The sequence below is a fragment of the Podarcis liolepis genome, assembly GCF_965112155.1.
Source record: "Podarcis liolepis genome assembly, chromosome: 10".
In the NCBI taxonomy this organism is placed as follows: Eukaryota; Metazoa; Chordata; class Lepidosauria; order Squamata; family Lacertidae; genus Podarcis; species Podarcis liolepis.
In genome coordinates this window covers 22,747,987-22,754,248 of record NC_139562.1, presented here as the reverse complement: position 1 = coordinate 22,754,248, position 6,262 = coordinate 22,747,987, and the positions used below count along the sequence as shown (strand labels likewise).

General features: G+C 44.9%; 1 protein-coding gene across 7 annotated transcripts in view; it reads right to left on the bottom strand.

Moving 5' to 3' along the window:
* The window catches only part of DENND2A (DENN domain containing 2A), a 76,221-nt gene extending 75,052 nt beyond the window's left edge, over nt 1-1,169 (bottom strand). For 2 of the 7 annotated variants that reach the window (XM_083461908.1, XM_083461911.1), the window contains exon 1: nt 690-1,169. The gene's annotated coding sequence lies outside the window, so the exon portion shown is untranslated. The remainder of the gene's footprint in view (nt 1-689) is intronic. The other 5 variants (XM_083461909.1, XM_083461912.1, XM_083461907.1 and 2 more) reach the window with 4 other exon arrangements.
* Between the last annotated feature and the right edge of the window lie 5,093 nt (nt 1,170-6,262).

The following is a 6,262-nucleotide window of genomic DNA, read 5'->3' as shown; positions in this document are numbered from 1 at the left end:
GCTTTTCGCAATAAGTCACCCTTCCTCCACTGTGGAAACGTCTCCCGCCTTCAAGCGAGTCAGAATACCCCCAGTTCTCCATAAATCCCAATGGATAAATCTGCAGATCAGTTCCAGACGATCCCGCCACTAGGAATTCACGCACACATTTCCAGAGGGCAACCCGACCTGCTCTCCTCCTTTTCTATCCTCCACTTCTAAGCCAAAAGCCTAGAGACCATTAGTCAACTACGGGCAGCAGCGGTGCAGTTAGGCACTACTTTTTTAAAAAAAAACCCTCTGGCTTTAAGGATCTTCACAAAAAGGGGTGTTCTTCGGGTGCTCACATGCATTTCTTCACGTACTGTACTGTAGTTCCCCATGCGGTCCGCCAGCCCAGCTGCAGAAGGTGGGGAGCAGTGCCTTCCTGCTGAAGGGGGCTCCTGCCCCACACCGCCGTCCTGCCCGGCCACCACCACACCAACTAACCACGGGGTGTCATCTCCCCCCCCCCCCCGAAGCCAAAAGCGACCCGGTCATTTTGCACAAGCAGATCCCCTCCCCCCCCAACCCGACAGAGCCTTCCCCAACCCCCCCCTCCCACCACAAGCTGCAGGATTTGGCACATGAAGCCAGACCTCCCCCCCCCAAAAAAAAAGAAACCCCGAGCACGGCAGGAGCAGAACCGCCCCCCCCCCGCGCCTACCTACCTTGCTCAATGGCAGTAGCCGGCCTGTCCCCCCATCTGCCTTCTGTTCTCATCTTGGGAAACTCCAGCCTGGCGACTCCAGCAGCAACAGCAACAGCAGCAGCAGCAGCGACCGAAGCAGCCTCTGCTTGCATAGTTCCCTTTGCTCTGCTCTGCTCGCCCCCGCCGTAGTTCCTCCCTTTTGTTAACAGAGCCCCCTCACGGATTTTCAAAGGATTTCCCTCTCTCTTTGCAACCCCGTCTGCTCCATTAGAAAGGATCAGCTTCTTCCACGGCGAAATCTTCCCAAGTTTCCCTTTCCCTCCTCTTGCTGTCGCTGCTGCAATTCTCTCTCCCCCCTCAAAAAAACCCCATCAGCTGCTTTTCTCCCCGCCCCCCATCCCGACCGCTTCTTTTCCTGACTTTATGGCGCTCTCTCTTTTCCTTCCCCCTTCAAAGCCCAATACCACCTCCTTTCTTTTTCCCCTCCCCCTCTTTTCTTTTCTCCTCCTCCTCCTGTGTCTTTCTTCCCACCCTTCCCTAGCCTGACCCATCCTGACTCTTTCCCAGTGAGCTAATCTGCAGCTGGCTGAAGAGCAGGCCACATTGCCATGGCAACCCAAAATACTCGAGGATTTACGGGGTGGGGAGGACCGCAAACAGGACCTGCTTGGGGACAACATTTGGGGGTCAGGGTGTGGTGGGGAACTACGGAAGGGGGCTATCCGTTTCAGTTCCTCCACTTCTGCCATAAAAAAATCCACAAAAAACCAATTTATTACTATTATTATCACGTTTCAAGTGCATCCCAAGCCAAAGTTGCTTTGCAAAGTTGCTCAGAGGACTTTTATCAAAATTAACGTTTCCACTCCTGCTAAAGATCCGTGCCCGAGAACACTTATTCTCAGATTATTTACCTTGAAAATTATGTAGCCACATATATAGCCACACACACACACACACACACACACACACACAGCCATAAGAGGAGTGAAATAATTCATTTCTTCAGGAACTGTTTATGTATGGCATAAGGACTGTGGCTCCACAGAAATGGAAGCATGCCCAGATTTCTTGGGGTGGGGGTGGGGAGATGAGGGGCACCGCGCCCTGGAGATATTGGGGAATTGCGCCGGTGGTTTACTGGGAAGAGATCTTAAAAGCGGTGCACTCTTGATATATTCCAGGTCCCTTCCTGGATAAACATATCAGATTGCCATTTGCCAAGCTGTAATTTATCACAAGGTACATATAACCATTTGGAAAGCTGGTGGTGATATCCTGCCAAGCAGCGAGACGGCATCCCCATATTTTTGATTAGGTGAATACAGGCAGTTTGAAAACGCTACAATTAATGTGGTTCCATTACAAACTGTGTTAAGTGGTTCTCTCACTGTCTCTAGCGGCACAGACATCATGCATTTAAAACACATTTGCCAACCATCCCGCAAAGAATCCTGAGAACTGTAGCTAGTAAAAGCGGTTGGAAATTGTAGCTCTGTGCAGGATAAACTTCAGTTTTAAGGATTGGGGGGGGGGGGGTTTAAATACACAGCACCTCATCTCTCTCGCATACTCCATCTCTCTGGTTATAATTTCCACTAGGGTATTCATCTATAAAATCATTTACATGCCACCTTGGGGGTCATAGCCTACCGTACAATGTCATAAAAACTAACATTGCAATGGGCAGCCATGTTGGCCTAACCTGGGGATAGAGCCGATGCAAAAGGTCCCAGGTGTCTGCAGGTAGGGCTGAGAGAAACTCCTGCTTGAAACAACCACTGCCAGCCCGTGTCAACGATACTAAGTTCAATGGGCCAATGACAGCTTCCTAGGTTCCTATTGCAGCCAAGAAGGGGGGGAGTGTCTTGTAGTACCTTGAAGTCTTAAATCTATTATGGCACAACTTTTCAGGAAATGAAATTACTCAAGAACCAGTAGGGTCACTTTTTCACCTCCAAGCACCCTCTGTTGCCATCCTGAACAACTGAACCTCAAAAGGGATTGGCACTGACATAAAAACCCCACGTATATGCCAAGCTGACATAATGACAAGATAGTGTGCAAGCTGACCACCCGCCCTTGCCCTCCGCCCTCTTCCCCTACCTTTGGATATCATATTGTTTTACATTTTTCATTGAATGAAACCAAAAGACTTTATAATCTGAGAGAGAGAGAGAGAGAGAGAGAGAGAGAGAGATTGCATGTTCTTTGTAGTTCATGAAAATCTTTTAATAAAAATTATTTCAAAGAAATAAAAAGGGAGACTCCAATATGAAAGTGCCAAATTGCAGCTTATCAGTAAATTCAATTCTGAAACCTGTGGCTTGAATTGTACTGTTTCCTGCCTCATTGATTAAATTGAATTAATTAAACAATTAACTAATTTTAGCAATGTTAAAGGCATCGGGTTCTTCTGCATTTCTTCTGCATTCCTCCCTTCCCTAAATCAAGGCTTCTGGTATGGAAACAATTGGCTAGGAGTGTCTCTGTCCTAAACTGATCTTCACAAAATGAAGATAAAGCACCAATGCGGTTACTATACATCTGCTGGGGCTTGATAACATATCAAACCCTACATAAGGTTCTATGATCGCCATCTACTGGAACTAGTCACAACTCCAGGATACTGTACAGGGTGCTTTCAGCCTATCACTCTTCTGCAGGAGAGATTCTAGCTTATAATAGAACTTTAGGCTTATGCCATTAAAGTAGTTTAATGGGCTTTTTCGCCCTTACAGGGCTATGGGGAGCCTTTGACCCTCCAGTCGTTGCTGAACACACTCCCGTCATCCCTGTCCAGATTTAAAAATAGGGGAACACCAGACCTCAGCACAACCTGAAATCGGCTTTGCATCTGGCAGAATCTAACACCATCCTATACATGTCTACTCAGAAGTAACTTGGAAGTATTTAAGTCAATGTAAGTGGGAACTGGATTTCAGCCTAAGACTGCATTTTGTTTTAAGAATGTTGGAAACTACAAGCTTTGGGATTTAACATCATGCCTGTTTTGATCTCACTCTCCTACGCATTTGTCTTCGCCATGGCTAAATTATTCCTGGTTAAATGTGTTCAGGATTGCAACTGAAATCTCTGAGTAGGGAAGGAATATATATATATTGTCTCCAAACACACAAGCACAAAGGCATTGCACAATGCATAGTGTGCCATTGTAAACACAGCTGCTGGGTATTTTCTACCCCACTGATAACCAGTGGTAAGATTATTCTACTTTTCTAGCATACTTCAAAATAAAACCTTCCTGGTTTTTCAATCAGTGGAGGACAGAAGTATTACAGAGGAAAGGCAGAACAGAGCTTTCAATAACAGTGTGTTACAGTTGGGGGTGGGGCCAGGGTCAATGGCTGGGGGGCAGAAGGGCAATTTGGATCCTGGGCCTCAAACAGACCCTCAAATTTAGACACTTCTTAACTTTTTTGGCATTTGATTAGTTCTGCAACTTGTTTTTCTGTAAAGGTAAAGGGATTCGAACCGCCAACTTTCTGATCGGCAAGCCCTAGGCTCTGTGGTTCAGACCACAGCGCCACCTGCATCCCTTTGTTTTTATGTGTAGCAGATTAAACTGGGGTATCCTCTCAATCCGGAGCTACAAATTTAAGCAGATAAGAGATGTGATTTGGTAAAAGAGAACTTTTTTGTTAACTGATGCAGAGGTTATCATATGCTTAATATCAACTTTGACATTGCAGGAAAGCAAGATTTCCCCTTAACAAGTAATGCATTTCAACAGAAAAAGGCTAGAAAAGCATTTGGTTATTTTTTATTATTATTTAAAAAAAACCAATTTGTGTTTCACTCTTCTTATTTTTTGTGTGCTTTATTTTGTTTCCGAGTGTCATTATTTTTCCATGGCACATTTATTATGGCTTGGGGGCCTCAGAGGCCAGAAAAGGCCAGGACTTCTTTAAGCCTCTGAGAGGACCAGGATGGGGCTTGTGCAAATTTCCTTGGTGTGAGAATTAAGATACAACAAATATGCTGAAGTAATACACATTACCATCTAAAGAGTCATCCTCTCCCCCACCTTTGGTAAGCGTCTAAAAATTATTTCACTGAGCAACCCCGAGGAATTCCCATTCTTGGCACAGGATACATTTCTGGCGGATTGTGTCCATCATGTTGCTGGAACATGATGGCATTTCTCCATGCCTATATGAATCCAAGCTCTGTGTAGCAGCATTCTAGACCTATTTTATAGAGCAGTGTCCAAGAGACCCAAACATCACAAACAAAGACCCCATTGTGTCTGACAATACGGAGTATAGTTTTCACCCCCAGAGCCTTTGTGCTTTACAAAAGGAGCATCGACTAGCCTTTGACACAACACAGAAACAAGTTCTTTGGGAAAGCCTGTTCTTTTTCTGTATTTTGCTGGCAGAGATAAGCACAAGAAAGAAGACAGCCTCTATTACACTAACTGTAGGTGATGGCTGTAAATCAGCAGCATTCGTGGAGAGTCATTTCTCATTTTTAATAACTTATATGCTTATTAAAGACCACTTTTCTTTCCTCCCCTGGAACACTCCCAGAATCTGCTCTGGAGCTCCACAGCTGTTTAGTTTTTTCAATGTGAAACTAGCATTTTAGCTCTCTCTCTGATTAGCTTTTTTGGTGGTTTTGTATGCTGGTGTGTTTAATAATTGGAGTGATAGCCAAATATGTCTTACTCAGAGTAGGTCTATTAAAATAAATGAATTTAAATTACTAAGTATCAATTCAACAGGTCAACTCTGAATACAACTAAGGCAGTGTAAATACGAGACAATATGGAAATATATATTGCAATAGAGAAACATAGAAATAAAATAGAGAAAATAAATGACCGCTGAACCCTGTAGAGGAAACAAAATATATTGTGCATTGAACTTGTCATCTTGCTGCTGATCTTTTTCCGATTCCCAATATTTTTAATCGGGAAATGGTCTGGTCATAATGTAAATAAATAATTTTGGGCACCAGCAAGGTTATATTCCAGTACAAGGTAACTGAGATTTAGCTTGAATCTTAGAATTGAAAGGGTCCCTGAGGATCATCTAGTCAACCCCCTGTGATGTAGGAATATGCAGCTCTCCCTTACGGGGTTCAAACCTGCAACCTTGGCATTATCAGCACCATGCTCTAACTAACTGAGCTATCTAGCTTGATTTAAGTTATTGCACCTCCAGTTCATTCCATGCAATCAGTTTTCAGAGGTTCCCTATTTCTAGGTAGCGGCAGCTGCACCAATCCAGCAGTGGCAATTATCAGCATGGGGGCCTCAGAAAGCACAGGGCCCAGGCTGCTACACAGATTCTCCCATGCTGGCAGGATTGGGCTGGGGCCAGTGAGGGGCCCGTCTAAGTTCCTTGGCCCACTGCCAGTGACCCACCTGGCCCATTGCTGGAACCTGCCCTGAATGATTGCTGCTGGGAAACATTACGAAAGGCTATATATTATGTTGAACAACTGGCATCTCAGTTTTGACTCGCAGGAACCAGAAAAGTTCTTCTGTTGCCTGAGAGATTCAGGATTTTCTGCATCCTTGAAGCTATCGTCCCTTCAAAAAACTGTGGCTGTTTTGCAGCCTTT